The 20866-nt window shown below is 48.4% G+C and overlaps 2 long non-coding RNA genes across 2 annotated transcripts; one reads left to right on the forward strand and one right to left on the reverse strand.

Moving 5' to 3' along the window:
- The first annotated feature begins 1804 nt into the window (after nt 1-1804).
- On the forward strand, nt 1805-7389 carry LOC311597770. Its single transcript, XR_014779346.1, has 3 exons — nt 1805-3129; nt 5367-5495; nt 6627-7389. It is a non-coding gene; the product is annotated as an uncharacterized lncRNA (long non-coding RNA).
- A 12133-nt stretch (nt 7390-19522) lies between these two features.
- Nucleotides 19523-20365, reverse strand: LOC311597632. The gene is made up of 2 exons (XR_014779288.1): nt 20098-20365; nt 19523-19785 (listed from the first exon to the last, which is right to left on the reverse strand). It is a non-coding gene; the product is annotated as an uncharacterized lncRNA (long non-coding RNA).
- Nucleotides 20366-20866: the final 501 nt, after the last annotated feature.

Raw genomic sequence — 20866 nt, forward strand, 5'->3', positions numbered from 1 at the left:
TGGAACCCACAGGTGAAAGTGAGAAGAAACAAGCACCCAAGCTCATCTTCTGAGCATCACATGTGCACCATATCACTGGAAGGTACACACACACACACCCCACATACGCACATGCACACACACCCACACACCACACACACACATACATACACACCACACACACATGCGCACACACATACAGTATATTTAAATTTTTTTAAAAATCCAGTAGCAACTGGTGCCATATTGTGTCATGTATGCTGAGTTAGTACATGGTGTCACATCACACGAGAATGTGGGTGCTGTAATCATCCCCACTTCATAGTAAAGTGAATGGAAACAAGGGAAGGGAAGCCAATTGCCCAAGGTTGCCCAGCTGGTTAGTGATGGAGCCAGGACTCCAGCACAGGTCCTACTCCAAAGCCATCTCTAGAACACCACCTGCTCTGCTCCCCTGGCACCTGAAACCATCAGAGCCGACGCTGCCCGCCAGCACCTCCTCTTCCCGTCATTCCATTTCCTGCACCAGCTCCCACCAACCCCACAGGCTTGTTGGCAAGATGGAGCCTGATACTTAGTAATAAGTTCTTAGAACAGTGGCTGGGCATCTGGAAGCGGGCAGCCCTTATGAGGCATTGTTCTTTCTTCTTGTGTGCTCTTACGATTTCTCTGTGCTAGAGACACAGCACTGAGTGCTTCTGAATTAGAAAGATGAGTCCCTCCTCTCCTTGGGCTTGGCCATTAGAAATAAAAGGCAGAAGCTGCTGGATGCCACCACGTGGCTCACACAGGAAAGGCAATCCAAGTCTAGAGTGAGGAGCCAGGACCTACCTTGCTTGGGTTGAAGAGGAGTTGAGATATGACCTAAGACTGAAGAGAGGGCTGGAAATTTCAAAGTTCAAGATAGAACGCATGAGACCAAAGCGTTCAGATGGGAATAGGAACAAGGATGTCAGTGTCCCCCCACCCCCCGCCCCCGCCCCAAGAACAGGGGCTGGGGGCAGGGTGTGAGGTTTTGGTTGGCTTTGTGTCTGTGACATCTCCAGTGCCTAGACAGGGCTAGCTTTAGTGTCAGGACACATGGTTTGAAAGGATGCCTGAGAAAAGAGAAGATGGGTGGGGAGTCGTATATGTCTGGGTGAGGTCTACAGATCAATTGGCCAGTAGGAAGTGGGTGCTGGGAGAGAGCATGCCGAGACAGGGTTTACATGGAGCTTAATACATAGCCAGGGAGGGATGACAGAGCGTGAGGCTTTGAACAAATGCCTGGAGAACAAGTGGAAAAGTCCACCATGCGCCAACCTGGCAGCGTTTCCCACCCTCGACACCTGGAACCGATGAGGGGAAACGGGAACCGAAGCCTCCCTCAGAGAGGTGTGGCTCGCGGGCACGCTCGGCACACAGACACCTGCTTCTATCACCCGATCAGTGCGCATGTCCCCCATCATAACCTACAGCGCACGACACTCATCTGCTTGGCTTTATGCAGCATCTTCACAGTTGCCAAAGGCAGTTTCTGCCGACTCTCCAAGGGCCTGCTTGGCAGCTGCTCAGCGGATTCCATGTTCCCCCTTCCCAGCAGCTGCTTAGGGACAGCTCTGTACATCTCTCATCCAGTGCGAAGACTGAACTGCTCATGTGCAGATGCGGTTCCCTGGTTAAACCTTTGCACGGGGGTTGGGGGGGCGGGTGTGGGTTCTACATTACCTTTTCTTGGGAAGATACTTTAAAAAAAAAAAGTCTACCCCTCCCAGATAAAGTACTAGTGACAAACCAAAGTAACCAAGCTACTCAAGTCAGCAAAGCAACGCGTTTATTAGGCTTACATGCAGAGCATGAGTAGGAGGTTATATGAGCCTAGATGATCCCGGAGCAGCCACAACACCACAAAGTCTCAGCCCAGGATGGATGACAGCTTCTCCATAGCTGTTTAAATGGAGCCTCCCTTCCAGCTAATCTTCCATACTTTATATATACTCTATTACCTAAGACCCCAGGCCAGGTGCGGCTGGGGCAGAAATACAGACCAGAGGAGAGAGGTGCAGGAAGGGAAGGCAAGAGCCTCCCTTCTCTCCCTACAAAAGGACATGAATAGGCTTGATCCTGAGGGTCTCTTGTTGGCAGTCACAGCTGTTCCGATGAAGACGGCAGGAGGACAGCACTCCACAACACTCAGCATCTGTTTCCTGTGTGCCTTCTGCTTGCGTTGAAGTTAGTGATACTGAACCTCTGATTTGGGGAATCCATCATGTTGGACCCAAGGTAAGGCTTCTGGTGGTCGTATGGGTAGCCAGAGAGTGGGCTAGCCCAGAGCAGAGCAAATCTATTAGCCCATTTCAGCAACCCATAGAGAGGATGGCATGTTGGGGTGGGGAGTGGCAAAAGTGGAAGACATAATGACATGGTCCTGTTATTTTCCCAGATGAGACTCTCTCAGATGGTTGTATGGGGCCAGGAGAAAGAGAAATCTTAGATGCTGACAGATCTGAGTTCAGTCTCTGCTGCTTACAAGTTGATTGATTCCTGGAAAATTCCTTTAACAAAGCAGTTTTCGATGGTGTGTGTGTGTTAATTCCCCCCTCCTCCCCTCCCCGCTGAGCACATTCAGTAATATCTGGATACATTGTTGCTGCTGCTGTGGCCACAGTCCTCCGGAGGAAGAGAGCTTCCTTCCTACTATATCAGCATCAGAGGCCAGGGCTGCTACTGGGCTTTTCATATAGCATAGCTAGGACAGTGCTCACGTTCCCCAGAGGAAGGAGCATCCATCTGTCCACAGTGTCATGAGGACCAGGGAAACTATCAACCCTGCTTATCTGTCCAGCGGGGGTAAGGAGCAGCTGGGAACAAAGAGCAGTCCCTGCACACAGTAGGCCCTCAGTGCAGTTCTCTCTGTTTCTCCCGCACGTCCCTCCTTTGTTCTAGGCGTGGAGAAGCTGGAGAGAATTCAGAGGTGTTGCCAAGCTAATTACAGGCCAGGGAGTTACATTTTGAAGGCACATGAAAGGACCTGAAGTTATTTAGCCTGGAGAAGAAAGGTGCCTCAAAGGTGACTTAATGATGGTGTTAAAGCCTTGGCGAGGAGGCCATGAGCTCATGAAGTCAATCCATTTCTTCCCATCTTCGCTGGGGAGTGAAAATGAGCTCCAGGTAGGCTGGAATGGGGCTGGATGTGGAGCAGAATTGTATTTCTACGAAGGTTATTGGGAAAGAGAGCCGTCTGCGGTGTCTCATACCTGATCTCAGGATGACCGGCGTTTGTTGGTGACGTCAGCGTGTAGGAGGAGCTATGGGTATGGAGGGCTGCGTGGGCAGAGTGGTCTCTGCCTTACAGAACTTACAGATGGGGAGTGAGCCAACACAACTGGTGAGCCTTAAGTGATGGCTCCTCAGAAGACGTCAAAGATCGGAGGATACAGGAGAGGCTAGGACAGCACTTGAAATGGACTTAGCGGATCCAGCAGCAGCTGGAAGATAACGAATAGAGCATGGGAAGATGGGAAGTGGGCGGGGCTGGTGGACGAGGGATGGAGGAGGTGGCAGTATGGAGGCGAGGGAGTGGAAGGGCATACTCTGGAGTCTGGAGCATACCTGGCCCAGGTAGGAGCAGTAGGGGGTCAGCTGAGGACTACGGCTTGAGGACTCAGGTCAGGGCTGAGGTAAGAAGAGGGTTGGCACCTGGGGGAGGTCCCAGGTCCTTCTTAAATCTCACTTGCTGGGTGTGTCTCTGGTCTCTCACAGAGAAGACAGGTTGGTTCCAAGCTGGGCCACCTGGTGATCTCATCCCTGGAAGCCATCCCAGGCTGGATCCTTTCCTCCCCACTTTGGAAAGCTGGCACATGTGTAGGTGCCCCCAGCTGCCACCCAGCTCCACTGCTGTACGGGCCTCTGAGCTCCTCTGCTCGTGGGAGGGCCAGAGGCGCCCTCAGACTGATTGGGGGAACCTGCTCTCCCTAGCTGCCATCCTTTGTGTGCCCTGTTGCTCCCTGTATGGTCCCTGGACCAGTTGGGCTATACTCCTTGGTGATGGTATAGGCAGGAATGTGCAAGTAAATGGGCCCGGGGTCGGGGTGGAGGGGTGGAGCCAGGCTCACAGAACCGTCAAGGCCTTGGAGGGCTGCTGGCAAAGATGTCCGTCCTGGCCCACTGTGCAGCTATCAGTAAATATCCGCAAAACATGTAGGTTGTGCCAGGTCACTCCCAGGGCCACTCCTGCCATCTGGGGCCACTGACTAAACACGTGGCTTCAGAGGTGGCTCCTGCTGCCTGAGGTCCCATGTAAGAAGCAGTATCATTGGTGCAACTTGGCAGCTCGTCTGCCCAGGACAGGATGGCCTTAGAGTGTTTCTCAAGACTAGGGTATGAGGGGAGGGCTTTGCAATAGAAGGCATAAAGATCAGGGTAGACCTAAGGGAGGATGTCCTGGTTCTATAAAGTGGATGCTCCAAGCTATGCTATCACTGCTACATGATGCCTGGGAAATAGCTAGAGAGCTTGGTAAAGACAGACTGAGGTCCCGGTCACAGTGGTCCAGTTAAAATGGGGGTGGGGTGGGGTGTTGTGAAGAAATTGTTCCTTTCCCGTCTAGAGTGGTGGGCTCCTGTCCCTGCAGAGAGCCACCTCTTCTATGCCCCTTTATCAACCTTGGCCGGGCAATAGCACTCTTTGCTGGGGCCATTAGCTGTCATAGTGAGCAGGACTCATATTAGGAAGATGTGGGGTTTGATTCTGGCCCTCTGGTATTTGTCCTGGGACCACGCACACAGTACAGAACTGTACCAAGCTTGGTTTCATCCTGCGTAATCAATGAGGGTGTCAGTTCCCATTCTATTGGATTACTGTGAGGATAAATGAAACATCAGAATGCCTCTACCTTGTTGGTCCTCAATAATTAATATTCCTTCCTTTTCTGTCCTTGGGGGCCAGTGCTGGAATGAGCCAACCGGGCTCAGTTAAAGAATATTCCCGAGGCTTGAATCCCAGGGATCCACCACCACAGGAGCCCAGGAGAATGCCCCTCCTTTTTTAAAATTTTGCATATTGAGGCCTCTCTTGCTTACCTTGGTCCCAGGCCCCGCTCTGCCTGCAAGCGATTTGTAATCTCCAGCACAGATTTAAAGGTTGACTAAAGCTCTGGAGGATCCTGCGGGGAGGGAAAGGGGGGGGAGGACTCTTAGAATGTAGCAGGTGAATGGACAGACATACCTGTGCAGTGTAGAAATTAGAGGAGGAGATGAGACCACAGCGGCAGGGACCAGGGGTGACATCTGATTTTGGAGGGACCAGCCGAGATGGAGAGCGTCACAGCGGATGTTAACTGGCATCACAAACATCCCTGCGATCAATCTGATCCCAGTCCAGTTCTCCGCTTCTCCCTTCCTCACCAGGAGGAGGACACATTAGCTCTGCCCATTCTGCAATCCTGATGGCCGTGCCTGCAGCTTGCCGACCACCTGCGCTGAGTGAAAAGCTCACCAGATCCTTCCAACCACCAGAGGCTGGCGTGGCAGAGGCAGGTACTGGCTAGTGTTAGCCAGCATGTGGCAGCCCCAGAGGGGGTGGGGGTGGGGGTCTGGAAACACACCTGGCTCAGGCTGCGACTCCCACAGCCTGCCTTACAGTGAGACCACTGGCTCCTTGCTCCTGGGAAGCAAAGATACTACAGGTTGAGCCACACCACTTCCCAGTTGTTTTGAAAGGAAGCTTCCTTGATGAAGGAGGATCGCAGAGCAGCTGCAGCACTGGGAAACCATGCCCAACCTCCTCCCAGCCGCCACTCTCCCCTCCTCCTTTAACTGTGTTCAAGGGGCATATGACGGGGGGGGGGGGGGGGGACCTTCTAGCCAGCACAAGTGCAGTAAACTCTGTGAGAGTGTGTATGTCACCGAGCCACTTTCATCCCTCCATATGTAAGGTCCATCCTCATCAGCAACTAACATGGGGATGAGGGGGCGCGCAACAGTGGATGAGCTTGTTCCCAGCCTTCCAGCTGAGCAGGGCTTCCTCACCAGCAGGGAGCGCTCTTCCTTCAACCCAGAGAGCAGTGGAGAGATCCTGAGGCACGTGTGGGGCCTGCTGTGATGTTTTCACACTGTGGGGCCTGCTGTGATGTTTTCACACTGTGATGTCTACGCCGGAGAGCTCCCTTTCTCTTCATCTCCATCCATGCCCTACAACCCACCACCATCTCTGGTTATAGCTTTATTTAAAAATGAACCCTCTGGTTAGCTCTAGTAGAAACATGTAGACTCAGCATAGTTGATGAGCAGTGCTGAGCAGGGTTGCCTAGGGATGGGAGGCTGAAGGAAATAATGGATGGACCTCTCTCCAGACTTTCTGATGCCATGACTAGAAAACAATTGATGCTGGAAGTCTGATGTCAGTTGCTGTCTAAGTGGTCCATAGTAAGGTCGGGTTCCATAGAGATGAAAAGGCTTTAAAGGCCATTGTGAACTTGGCCAAATCTAAAAACCACCTGGTGGACAGGCCTCTGGGCATGCCTGTTGGGTGTTATATTGAACACGTTAATTGAGGGGGAGACCTATACTCCACCCGCAGTGTCATTCCCTAGCTGGGAGCCTGGACTGTAAGCAGAGAAAGAGAGCTGAGAAACTGTGCATTCATTGGCCTTTGCTTCTTGACTACAGGTGCCAGGTGAGCGGCTGCTTCAAGCCCCTACTGCCTCGGTTTCTCTGCTATGATGGAGCGTACCCTTGAACTGTGAGCTCAGTTAAGCTCTTCCTCCCATAAGTTGTTTTCATCAAAATATTTTTATCACAGCAACAGCAAAAGAATTGGAGACAGTCCTGGATCTAATGGTAGCCTCTGTGTATGTGGCTTCTCAGTGTAGAGGCTCAGGGCTGTGTCCATTGGCTCTCACGTTTCCCTCTGTGGAGTAGAGTTCTGCACCCTAGATTGGTTCTCATGGGCTCAGGCTTTGCACTAAGTGAAGCGTAAAGTGGAATCTCATTCCTCTTCTACCACAGCCCAGATGATCCAGAAGGTTCCTGGCACAAACACTGATGCAGCTCTCTTCTGGAAGGATGGATTGGAAGTGAACTTTGGAGACCCACCTCAAATCACGCTTCTTCCTGGAGGAATTGGGCCAGCAACATGAACATCTCATCTCAGGGCCCAGCATGCTGGCTTATGAAGGTGTTCATCTATTCCAGAAAACTTTGTGTTATCCGTAGAATTCAGACTTCCAGTTGTAAATCGGCTGGCAGATCATTGACTCCACATAGACTCCTGGACTTAGGGAAAGACTGTGAGGAAAAGGAAGCAGAGATAACTCCCTTGGCCATCCAAGAAACATAAAGAAGAGTCATTGACATTCACTAGGGAGGCTGGAGAGACAGGGAAGACAGAGAAAATGGTGGAGCTATACCCTGGCAGTGAAGCAGATGCTTCTAGGGCTAATAAACCTTTCTTTTCTTTTCTTTCTTTCTATTTTTTTTTTCACAGAGTTTCTCTGTGTAGCCCTGGCTGTCCTGGAGCTCACTCTGTAGACCAGGCTGGCCTCCAACTCACAGAGATCCACCTGCCTCTTTTGGCATTAAAAGCGTGTGACATCACCCCCTGGCTGGGTTAAATATAACTAGGAGGAAAGAGGAGGGGGAGGAGGAGAAGGAGGAGGAGGAGGAAGAACAAGAAGAGGAGGAGGAAGAGGAGGAGGAGGAGGGGGAATGGAAGGAGGAGGAGCAGGAGGAGGCAGAATGATGATAATAGCAGAAGTCAAAGAGAGAATCACATGATGGCGGTGCATGTGTATGTGAATGTGAGTGCATGTATGTGTGCCCATCTGTGTGCATGTGTGTGAGTGTATGTGTGTGTATATGTATTTGTGTATTTGTGAGTGTGTATGTGTATGTGTGCATGTGTATGTATGTGTAAGTATGTATATGTATGTGAGTGTGTCTATACATGTCTGTGTGCATAGGTGAGTGTGTATATATATATGTATATATACATATATATACATACATATATATATGGCTCTGTGTGTGTGTGTGTGTGTGTGTGTGTGTGTGTGTGTGTAAAAGGAAGTTAGGAGTTAGAGGTTCAGCATAGGATACCAATACTTGTCTTAACTGGTCCTCTTGTCTTTCAAATGGAAACAAGGATGATTTCCTAGGGAACAAACAATGAATAGGAAACCATTTAGTGGAAGAACACCTGGAGGCCCATGCCTGCAGGGCAGATGTCGTTGTTCAGTGCACACAGATGTGTCTGGTCACCAGCACCTTCACTAAAGTTAAGCTAGATGTTTGCAAGAGTGGCAAGGTAGGCCTTGGCCTTATCAAGACGTTGCCTTTTGGGAAGAGATGACTTGCCTGTTGAGGTGACTGGGTCTGCAGGTCAACTTTACAGAAAACAGTGCCAGTCAGGCCTCAGCTCAGTCCTCTATCGCCCAAAGCAGCGGTGGCACTCTGCATTTCCTTTTCTCCCCAATAGTGCGGTTCAGACCTACAGGAGCTAGGGGTCTCTCTGGAAAGACCAACCCCTCAGGGAGAAGGATGTGTCTCCTTGCTCCAGAGCCTTCCAGTTCCTTTCCGCCCCACCTTTAGACTAGCTTTCCAATCTGTCAGTATTTTCCATTTCATTTCCTTCCCGCTCACCTTTCCTTGCTGCAGGATCATCTGGGGCTTTGCTTTCCTCGTGCTGGAGTGAGCATTTCCTCTCTCCTCCTGCCCCCACAACATTGTTAAAGCAGCTGCTTCCTGCACCTGGCTGTGCCTCCTTGCCGGGGCAGGAAAGGCTGGTACCCGGTGGCCCTGCTCCATGGGGGTGGCGCACTGCTGCTAGCAGCAGGAAGATGGGGTAACTTCTGTGTCTGGGATGCGTGCTTGGAGAAGCCTTCATAGCATCCCTGGTGGTCTGCCCAGTATCCTGAGAAGCAGATGCTTTGATAGTCCCACAATTCTCTGGCTAATGGAGATCTCAGCCTCTGTCCTCTTGCCTCAGGGAGGACTGGCCCACAGCCAGTCTGAACAGATTAAAGAGGGGTGGTGGCGTGGAAGAAGTCAGCTCCTTGAAAAAGTACAGAGAAAGAAGTCCTTCATCTATCTTCCATGTTCTCCAGTTCTGGAATGTTCTCTGGGGGAATGAATTGGTCTGTCTTAAATCCTGCTTCTGTCATTTTAAATGAACTTACCTTAGAAAGATAGATCTGGATGTGTTCTCTTGTGCCATTGATCTTCAAGGCTGGTCTGGCCAGTCACCTAAAGGGATCTCTGTGCTTCATAATTGTATCCATCTGACTCAGGAATTTGGTTCAATTCTTATAGACATTTTCGTGTGTGTGTGTGTGTGTGTGTGTGTGTGTGTGTGTGTGGAGAGAGAGAGAGAGAGAGAGAGAGAGAGAGAGAGAGAGAGAGAGAAACAATGGGTGAGCACATATGCATATGTGCATATGGGGGCCAGAGGTTGATGTCAGGTATCTTCCTCAATCATCTTCATCTTTTTTCCCTCTTGTTTTTCTCTTCTTTCTTTCTTTCTTTCTTTCTTTCTTTCTTTCTTTCTTTCTTTCTTTCTTTCTTTCTTTCTTAGAGAAGGCCTCTCATTGGCCTGGAGCTCTCAGGTTTGTCTAGACTGGCTGGCCAGTGAGCCCCCAGGACCCACCTGTCTCCACCTCCACAGTGCCAGGATTATAGGCATGTGCTCTTGGGCTCAGCTTTTCCACATGGGTTCTGGGGAACCAAACTCGGGTCTTCATGCTTGTATGACAAGCATATTACTGACTGAGCTGTTTCCCCAGCTCCTTTTTTGTTCATCTCCCACAGTCGTCAGCAGTAACAGATGACAACAGTATCTCAGAGAGAGCAAAATGCTGGGGACTGCTTACTGGATGAGGAGATCATGATATCAATGGAAGCAGGCTAAGATTCTGATCTGTGCTCCATTGCTAGAGAGACTTCAAAGTAAGGGAAGGTGCTGGTCTGTTCATTCTCTCATTTACTGAATTATTCATTTGAAAATAACATCTGGCTTTTTAGCCTCAGCAAGGGGGGGCGGTGATGGAGGGGGGACTGGGGTGATGAAAACATGGCACTTGTTCCTAAGACACTTGAGTCTTGAGAGAGAAACATGTGTACAAGTGCATTCTCCAGTGCTGTGTGATGGGTAAGCCCACATATGACAAAGTGCCAAAAGATGACTATGCCTGGGGCTTCAAGGAAGACATTGGACAGAGATGGTGTTGGAACTAGGCCTCTGTAGGAGCTCTGCAGATGTCAAGAAGAAAAGGTTGGGGAAATGGGGAGGCTGGAGAGATGGTTCAGTGATTAAGAGCACTTGGGTACCTAGTACCCTTGTCTGATAGGTCACAAACACCTGTAATTCCAGCTCTAGGAGATTCAGGGATCTGATGTCATCTTCTGGCCTCTTTGGGTGCACACGTGCACACACACAGACAGACAGACACACACACACACACTTTTCTTTTAAGTACAGAAGAGGAAGAATGGTGCAAATAACAGGTTCAGGACATACTACCCCCAATATATAATACCTTGGCATATTGAGTATCATCTGCTGAAGGAGTATGAGAAATTGGCAGCAGAAAGGTCACTTTGGCCTTCCCTTGTCCTCCCTTCCCAAAGCAGGTCATACACCGTCATGTGACAGGCGCCCCTCCTATCCCATTTCTTCAATGATGCAGAGGCACAGAGGGCTTGGCATGGGTAAGCCTTGCAGAGTTCCCCCACCCCATCGTGTTCATCTTAGTCTCTGCCCTGTTCCCCCATGGCTGCCCCCTCTGTGTCACTCCTGCTGGATGCACACGGAGACTAACTGGTTTGCTAGACTTTTCTTTTCTTATGAAAAATCTCTATTAAGTTTAAGATTAGGTTTATGGGTTCCCCCCCCCCTTGACGATCCGTCTTCTGTTATAATGTGAGCCAGCCAATCTATTCTGATATTATAATGTGGACTAGCTTGTCTATTCAATGTTATAGTATGAAATAGCCAGTCTATCTGATACTGTAGTACGGACCAGCTGGGCACATCCTGGTGTTGTGGTGTAGATGACCCAATTCATCTTAATCACATGCCATGGGGTTTGTCTCCATGCGCCAAATGACAGAATTTGAAGTCACAAAGTGCATCATCGTCAGTTATTTCAATCCGGTGATGTATGTGACCAGGATGGCCAGTTGTGCTGTTTTAGGTTTTTGCCAATTTGACACAAGCTGGAGTCATCTGGAAAGAAGGACTTCTGTTCAGAAAATGCCTCTGTCAGATTGGCCTATGGCCAAGCCTGTGGGGGTATTTCCTTGATTAATGACCCAGCGTACCGTGGGTGGTGCCATGCCTGGGCAAGTGGACCTGGGTTGTATTGAGGGGGAAAACAGCAGGCTGAGTGAGGCAGAAGGAGCAAGGCAGTAAGCAGCACTCCTCCATGGCCTCTACTTCAGTTCCTGCCTCCAGGTTCCTGCCCTGCTTGAGTTCCTTCCTTAGCTTCCCTCAATGATGGCCACACAAGTCAAACCAATCCTTCCTTCCCCAAGTCACTTTTGGCCATGGTCTTTATCACAGGAACAGGAAACCTAACTCATACATCAACTCTGTGTGCTGGATCACTTTCCACATGGTAGTGGCTGCTGTTTATAAAGGCTGGGGATGTCCAGCCACCTGACTCTGAAGCCAGGACTCTTCCTCTTGCCTCACTGAGCCAATGCAGAAATCTTCCCAGAAGAGAACACAGAAAGAGCTGCTTATCGTCTGAGCCCCAAGTGCCCCAAATGTGTCCTAACTCACGATTTAAAGACAAGGAGAACATAAATCCATCCAGCTCTGGGGCCAGACGAAGGTAGATTTGGTGTTTGCTCTTTAATCAATAGCATTAGGCTTTTCAATGGATGGATCTTAATTTGATAATCTCCCCGAGGAGTCATTGCTTTTGACATGGACGTATTACATGTTTTCCTGGCGACCAGGGAGACTGGGCCAGCTTCCCAACGGAATGGGAAATGTTGCTCTCTTCATGTTTTCTTTGTTTCAGAATCCAGGAAGGGGCTTGGCTTGTATCATAGCTTCAAAGATTTAAAGCTGGAACAGATCTTGGTTAGGTCACAACTCTGCCCCCAGGAAGACCACACAAGAGTCTGGTAAACCACCCTTGCCAGGTAGTTTTTGGACATACCTCGCTATGTCCAAAAAGAGCCAGATGTCTCGAGGTGGGCTGGTGGGGGGACATTGACACCGAGAGTGAAGAGGGTGGGGGTCAGTGCCCCGCCCCCAGACTGAGGTGAAGGAAGGAACCAGCAGGTGATGTCCAGTCAGCTCTCAAGGTGACCTCTGACACCTTGCAGGGCCCCACCCTGCAGCTCTTGTCTTCCTTCCACCATTGCTAAAGCTATTATTCTTTGTTTCCCCACCCCCACCCCCCTGAGGTGTCAGCTCTGCAAGAGCAGTGATGGGGTCTCTGTGTCACCAAATCCTCTGCTGTGCCGGTGGTGTGCAATAGACATATGAATGGGTAGTTTATGCTTCAGGTGAGGGTAATGAGGGGAGAATATATAGAATATATAAAGAATCACAAAATTAACCCCCCTCAGTCTTCCAATCAATACGCACGTTAATGAACAGAATAGATACTAACAGTTCTTAAGAGATGGACCACAAAGGGTCAGTGTGTGTGTGTGTGTGTGTGTGTGTGTGTGTGTGTGTGTGTTCAACATCCTTGGTAGTCAGAGTCGGTAAATTAAAACTATTTGACAGTTTAAGTCTAGGCAGAATGGCTACCATCAAGAAAAAAAAAAAAAAAGACAGCCAACCATGGTGAAGATGTGGGGCAAAAAGAACCCTTATTCACTGCTGGCGGGAGTGTAAACTGATATAGTCATTATGGAAATCAGTGTGGGAGGTTTTAAAAAAAACTAAAAATAGAAATATTATGGCCCTTGCTATACCATTCCTGGGCATATACACAACAGACTCTAGGTCCTACCACTGAGCGATTTGTTCATCTGTGATCATTGCTGCATTCTGCACAATGGCTAAGAAACAGAATGGACTTAGATGCCCATCAACAGATGACTAGGTAAAGAAGGTGTACACACACAGACATGCACATACGCTCACTTTTATTCATCCATAAAGAAAAACGAATCATGGTACTTACAGGAAAATGGATAGAACAGGAAATTATTATGTTAAATGAAACAAGCCAGGCTCAGAAAGACGAACACCATGTTTCTCCCCAATGTAGATCCAAGATTTTAAAGTATGTGGGGGGCAGTGAGGAGAGAGAGAGAGAGACAGAGAGACAGAGAGAGACAGACTGACAGAAAAAAGAGGGCTATGTAGGGAAGTCAAGGGAGTAAGGGACAATCAGGAAGAAAAGAAGAAGAAGAGGGGAGTGGAAGAGGAGAATTAATGAAAAAACAAAGTATTATGAAAAAGCCGTAATGAGGCTTGGAGAGATGGCTTAGCAGTTAAGAGTGATTGCTGTTCTTCTAGAGACCTCAGTTCAATTTCCAGCATCTACATCAGGTGTCTCCTAATCCACTGGGTATGTATGTCAACACACACACACACACACACACACACACACACACACACACACACACACACACACACACACACACTGAAAGGAAGATGCACCACAGTGAAACCCATTACCATGCCAATGTAAAAGTAATACAAAGAAAATTGAATTCAAAAAACAAAACAAAACAAAACTGAAAAAGTTATATGTAGTCTCTAAAGTACAAGACAGACGTGTATTTTCCTAGATCCATGGTTCAAAGATTCTATCTTAGTCATTTTAAACTTTTTTTTTTGTTGTTACCTGACAATTTATTCTTACCAAGCCTCAGGTCGTTGTCTGTGAAATACACCCCTACCCGCCAGGGCTGCTGCTGTGAACAATTGCTTATGCAAGATGGTACTTGCGGGCGCTGCTCCCTAAGCTAGCACACGGTGTAGACATGGAGCCTAGTAGATTTGCAAACCGTGTTTAGTCCCATCTTAGTATTCATTGTTCTCCTTCATTTCTCAGTCATAACGAAAGGCCACAGAGACAGCTATATGCTCAAGGCCCAGACAAGCGTCCCTTCATTTGGGACAGTGACTGCTCAAAGAACTAAGCGCAGAATCCTAAAAGGGCTAATTAGGGTTCTTCTGTGAGAACTCTATTTATGCTAAGAGGAGTGGGGGTGGGGGTGAGCTATGACTCAGAGCAGTTCAATCATAGCAGTTTCCTGCAATAAGGAAGAAAAAAAAAATAAAGCTTTCCGCAGATGAAATAGAGACAAACAGAAGACAGATTTCTAGCCCCAGTGGCTGCCTCGGCACCTAGAGCTCTTCTTTTAGCCTTTGACACGACAGTTGTCTTTTTAAATACGTAAGCCCATGCTTTGCTTAGAGTCAGCTTTCAGCCATAGTCAATCAAAAAGTCACTCTTGGCCTTGTGTTTATTAGTCTCTGTGATGTATTCATTCAAGGGTTATTGAACGTTAACAGTGTTGCTATGAAGTAAAGCAGTCAGCCCACCTTTGGAGCTTTCCAGTGATGGAAGTCCCTATATTATCAACATGTACCCTGGACCACATCTGAGTTCATACTGAGAAGATGACTCAGGATGGGGATGCTTGTGCTTCAGACCAGTCATGGGTTTAGAGAACGGGGTTTCAAGCCAGATAACACAATGACCTCCTCCAGGGAGGACAGGGCTGGAGACTGATGTCAGTGATTAAATCAGGCCTACATAATAAGGCTCCGGGAAGAATTCTGGACACAAGAGCCCAGCACAGCTTCTTGGTTGACAGTTATGTCGATGCACCAGGAATCTGATATGTCCCAGTTCTAGGAAGAGAGGACAGGGACACCCTGTTGTGAGCCAGCATCCCTTCCTTCGGCGGGTTCCAACGTGTATCCTTTGTTCTAAAGCCAAATGCACATAAAATCAATCTAGAGAATCATACAATCGGACGACTTTTTGTGGACTGGCATTTGTAGCCAGTTGACCAAAAGTTGTGGGTGCCATTGAAATGGGAACAGTTTATTGGAAATTATGTTCTTGATCTGTGGAGTCTGTGTCAAGCAGTCAGTATTAGATGATCTCGTTGCTATTATGACCATGGTGTATGTGATCCAATCATCCCACCACATGTCTCAGAGAGAGAGAGAGAGAGAGAGAGAGAGAGAGAGAGAGAGAGAGAGAGAGAATGTATGGCTTTTCATCAAGTGAGAGATTTCTGTAAAGATGTTTATAGCAGCTTTGCTACTAATAGCCCTGAACCAGAAATAACCTATTGGTAGGTGAGTAGATAGATAAATAGTACTATAGCCACTCTGGAATACTATACTGCCATTAATAAAAATGACTGAATTAAGGAATAAGCAACATGGATGATGAATTCCAAAATAATTATGACAAGTTAAAAGCTGGAGAAAATACATTTATACCACGTGCTTCTGTGCTTTCATTTTTATAAAACTTTAGGAAACATGACATAATCTACAGTAACAGAAATAGAGAACACACCTAGGGTGTCAAGGAGGAAGGGCAGGGGAAAAATTTCAGCAGAGAGTTATACAAACTTTTATTTTAAAAATTTGATTCCTGAGCCCCAACTGCTAGCAAAGGAGCTATCGACAGTTGATGGCTTTTGGAGAAGGCACAGTCATCTTTCTCTATGGGTGTGGCTCCTGGTTGGTCAGCCGTGCTTTGGCGGATGACTCAGTGTCCATGCATATATGCACAGCACAAATTGGACTTGGGGAATGTGATGGCTACTTTTATGCCAGCTTGACACAAAAGTCATCTGAGAGAAGGCAACCTCAACTGAAAAAAATGCCTCCATAAGTTTGGCTTATAGGCAGACTTACAGGATATTTTTTTAACTAGTGATTGATGGTTGAGAAGGCACAGGCCATTGTGGGCAGTGGTCACATTGCCCCCACACACCATCCCTAGACTGGCGGGCCTGGGTTCTGTAAGAAAGCAGGCTGAGCAGGCCATGAGGAGCAAGCCGGTGAGCAGCACCCCTCCATGGCCTCTGCATCAGCTCCTGCCTCCCGGTTCCTGCTGGGTCTGAGCTCCTGCCTTGGTTTCCTTCCAATGGACTGTGATGTGCGTCAAATAGCCCTTTTCTCCCCAAGTCACTTTTGGCCGTAGTGTTTCATCACAGCAGTAGTAACCCTGACTCGGACAGTGGGTCACTGAAAAGTAAAATAAACAGGACATGAAGTTGGGGGTGGGGTGGGGGCATATACCTAGAGGAGGGGTTGGAGAAAGGAACAGGAAGTGAATAAGTGTTGTAAACATGTATGAAATTCTAAAAAAAACTAATAAAATATTACATTAAAATTTTTTTTATTATTGTGAATGTGTTTGATGTGGGTATGGGTACCCATGTAGCGATCAGAGGACAACCTTGTTAAGTCCGTTCTTCCTTTCCACTTTCACATGTGTTCTGGGGGTGGGGGGGGGTTGCAGCACTTTTCCCCACTGAGCCATTTTGCTGGCCCATGGCTGATGATTGTGTTCGCTGTTTTCATTACAGTCAAAACTTATCAAAGTGCACACATCACATATAGTTTTGTGTCCTCTGATCACCTCTCTATAGAGCTCTATACAAATAACACCGGCAGCATCTATAAAAGGGCTGGAACTCTCCCTCTAGCAGCTCCTGGTAGCTTGGACCTAACCAAGTGGGAGCTCCTCTTCTGACAGGCCTCCTGCTTGTGCTTGCTCTGTTGGTTACAATCACTCAGAACCCAGACTGTGGAGCCATTCTGCTTTTTCCCCCTTCTCCTCCCGCCAAGAGTCAAACAGAAATTCAATTCTAGCCCTTCTCTTCCCATAACAGCTTTTAAATCTAGCTGTTCCTCTCCAGCCTAGCTGAGGTGGCCATTCCCTTACATCTAATTTCTGTCTGAGTCAGCTTTTTGTTACTGTCATGAAATGCCAGAGGCAAGCTGCTCATAAGGCAAAGGGAGCTATTTTGCTCACAGTTTTGGAGGTTCCAGGGTGTAGTGTGCCTAACGTTAGATCCATTCTGGTGAGGCCCCCTGTGGCTGCATCGCATCATGGCTGTGATGGGAGTATGTGTGGAAGCAGGAGATTGCACTGGGATGCAGGAAGCTAGGGAGATGGAGTTCCCACAGTCCCTTTTGAAGACACATTTCCAGCTGGCCTGAAGACTTCTCACCAGATGGCACCTCTTAAAGATTCTATCTCAGCCTTGCCCAGGCCTTCAGCCTGCAGCCATGGATCCTTGGGGGACCCAAACCCCAGCAGCTCCCTAACTGATTTGCTGGTCTTTGATCTTACTATTTATTGTACCCCATTTCCTCTGCTCTTCCCTCCCTCCCTCCCTCCCTCCCCTGAGTCAATGACTTTATGAGTTTCTTGTCTCACACCCAAGAAGGATAAAAAACCATGGACAAGGAGTAAACAGAGAAAGCATCGCACTGATTTCTTTTTTTAAAATTTTATTAATTTATTCATATTACATCTCAATGGTTATCCCCTCCCTTGTATCCTCCCATTGCTCCCTCCCTCCCATTTTCCCCTTATTCCCCTCCCCTATGACTGTGACTGAGGGGGACTTCCTCCCCCTGTATATACGCATAGGGTATCAAGTCTCTTCTTGGTACCCTGCTATCCTTCCTCTGAGTGCCACCAGGTCTCCCCATTCAGGGGACTTGGTCAAATATGAGGCACCAGAGTATGTGTGAAAGTCAGACCCCACTCTCCACTCAACTGTGGAGAATGTCCTGTCCATTGGCTATATCTGGGTAGGGATTTGAAGTTTATGACCTGTATTGTCCTTGGCTGGTGCCATAGTTTGAGCGGGACCCCTGGGCCCAAATCTGCCTATCATAATGTTCTTCTTGTAGGTTTCTAGGACCCTCTGGATCCTTCAACTTTGCCATTCTCTCATGCTTATTTCATCTAGAGTCCCAATAGGATGTCCTCCCCTCTGTCCCAGTTTCCTGGTAAGTGAAGGCTTTCATGGGACATGCCCCTTGGGCTAGTATGCAGATATAAGTGAGCATATACCATTTGACTCTTTCTGCTTCTGGGTTAACTCACTCATTATACCCAGAAGATGCTCCAGCACACAACAAGAACATTTGCTCAACCGTGTTCATAGCAGCCTTATTCATAATAGCCTAAGTGCCCTAAGTGGAAACAGCCTAAGTGTCCCTCAGTAGAAGAATGGATAAAGAAACTGTGGTACATATACACTATGGAATACTACTCAGCTATTAAAAACAAGGAATTCCCGAAATTTGTGGACAAATGGATTGAACTAGAAATGATCACCAGGGATTTCTTAAGGAAAGGTGAGAGTGGGAGGGGCCACAGTGCTGGGAGGAAGGGAGAGAGGGAGGGAGGGAGGGAGGGAGGGAGGGAGACTGTGGTGCTGTTCTGCCTAGTGGGCGTTTATGGATCTTATGGGGGAAATGAGATGGAGACTGAGCTCATCTTTATTGGAATTGGTCATTTTTGAGCTCATCATAGGCTGAGCTGGTGAGAAATCCCCCGACTTGTGCGTGTTCCCCGAGCCCAACCAGACCACCACTTGCCCATTTAGGGGATGACTCACTCCTACTACAGGATGAGCTCACAGTCCACCATGCGCCCCTGTCTTTTACTGCCTAAGGGGAACTCTCTTCTGTCTCATTAGCCCCTTAAACTTCTCCTTCTCAGCCTGTACTCTCATAAATGCTACAATCGTGAACTTATGGTCTGTCTTCCCACCAAGCCACATTCCCTATAAAAGAGGGGACTGGGTCTGTGTAGTTATCAGGAGTACCAGGAAATCTAGAACCAGTGTGAAGAGAACATCAAGGACGTTAGAGGTACTCCCAAAATACAACACTATAGTGCATCAGAGGAAGACAGGGATCTTGTGAGCGGAGGAAGGCTTCCAAGAGGGAAGGCACACAGGAGCAGGGCCGGGCCTTTTATGTGGTGGCGATGAACTGGGGAGGTGAGCATGGAAGTGTTCAGCCGTTGTGGAGGCATGAGCAGCTCGTTTTCCCCAGCTGCTCGGCTTACACAGTGGAAAGACAGAGGGCAGTGGGACAACGCCTTGAGGCTAGAACTTGGAGGGTGTGAAATATCCAATTAGTTGGTGGCCAAGGGGAGCCACTGAAGATTTTTTGAACAGGTGAACTACATAATCAGCTAAACTTCTCCTGCTGATTCCTCCCGTCCCTCCCCCTCCCTCCTCCCCCTCATCTCTTCCCCCTTCTCCTTTTGTCAATCCCTCTCTCTCTCTCTCTCTCTCTCTCTCTCTCTCTCTCTCTCTCTCTCTTTCTCTCTCCCCCTCCCTCCCTCCCTCCCTCCCTCCCTCCAAGAATCATAATGAACAACAGAATAGAGACGGGAAAGGAATATAGACCGGAAGTGGACATCAATAGCTCGAAACACTGTCTAAACATTTGGGTCTTGGATTTGACTAGAAAGGAGGGGGAGTCCATTGTGAGAGCGAAGGTAGAAAACAGAGTGCACAGCCCAGGCCCGATATCTGATTACTTAAGGAAGATGAAGGAAAGAGACCACGGGAGAATAGTCTTTCAACTCTGTTTCCCCTCAAGGATGACGGTATCTTTATTAAGTATCACCAAAGAGCAGATTTGGTGGGGAGTCTGGACTGAGTCAGGGAGGGGAGAGAGAGGAAAGCATTTGGGATGAGCTCAACCTTTATAGCCACATGAATGCAATTCCTCGTAGTCTTTGATCAAGAAATTCAGAGACCTCTTCCCTGCTGTGCTTGAGTCCTCTGGGAGCCTCTGCCAGTCAAGAGGATGGGAGATCTTCTTCACGGAGAGATTTTTTTTTCCCTCTCCCTGTAATAAATAACAATGCTAAATTGCAAGTGTGTGGGGGAGCATCAGGCCTCAGCTCCTCAATCCTGCTATTGTGTTCACGAGCTGGGTAATTAGTGTCTGATAGTTTTAAACAGATGGGTCTCTCTGGCAGCAAGGATTACAGCTTGAAATCAATCCTGAACAAATATTATATTAATTTCTCAACTCCCTCTCTCTGTGGACAAAACGTGTTCTTTGCCTGCGAATGCTGTAATGACGAGAACATTAATATTAGATCAGTTAGAGATGAAATGGAAGTGGTAGAGGAGAAAGAAGGGATGGGACTTTACCAGGGGCCGAGGGGACGAGGCGGATGCTAAAAGTTTCATGGGGCTGGAAGTGGAAAGGGGAATTCTGAGAACACCCTGGGTTGGTAGGGTTAGTGCGGGCTGCTCTGCAGGGTCCTCATGCTCCCCAGCTGTTCTGGTTCAGCTTGACACCGGCACCTGCTTTGATAACACAGAGGGCTTGTCAGGCAGGCTGGGTAGCCTCTGATGTTTGTTTCGTCTGTGAGAAGAGACCAGTTGCACATAAATAGGTCTGCAGGGGGCCTGGCTAGACTTCTGACTTTCCAATCAAACTCAGCAATCTACAATTCAAACACAAACCGGGCTGCCTGGAGCGAGCCTGCAGCCTCTCCCTCCCCCCCCACCCCCTTCCCCCACTTCCACTACCTGAGCAGCTCAGCCTTTCTCCTACCTTGACAGTTAAAAGAGAAAACCTGCTACCTAAAACTCCACCCCTACTTAAGGGTGAATGATGGACCTTTTTCTTCCTGCCTTAGGTGAGAGCTGAGCCGGGGGAAGGTTTAAATGTATGGGCTGCTCTCGAGAAGGGATGCTAATGTAGTTCCCTATCATTTCTCTTTAGCTCTGCAGACTCCTTTTTGCATCTTTCATCAAGCCTTACCTACCTAGCCACGTATGGCTCAGGCTGACCTGAAACACAGCCTCAGGCTGCTGTGAAAAGGGCACAGAGCTCGGGGGTGACCCTCCTCTGCTGATGTGTACCTCAGTTTCCCCTTTGGCAGGATGGGAACTCTGCCTTCATTCTC

Source organism: Acomys minous (genome assembly GCF_964271855.1).
Source record: "Acomys minous genome assembly, chromosome: 5".
Classification (NCBI taxonomy): domain Eukaryota; kingdom Metazoa; phylum Chordata; class Mammalia; order Rodentia; family Muridae; genus Acomys; species Acomys minous.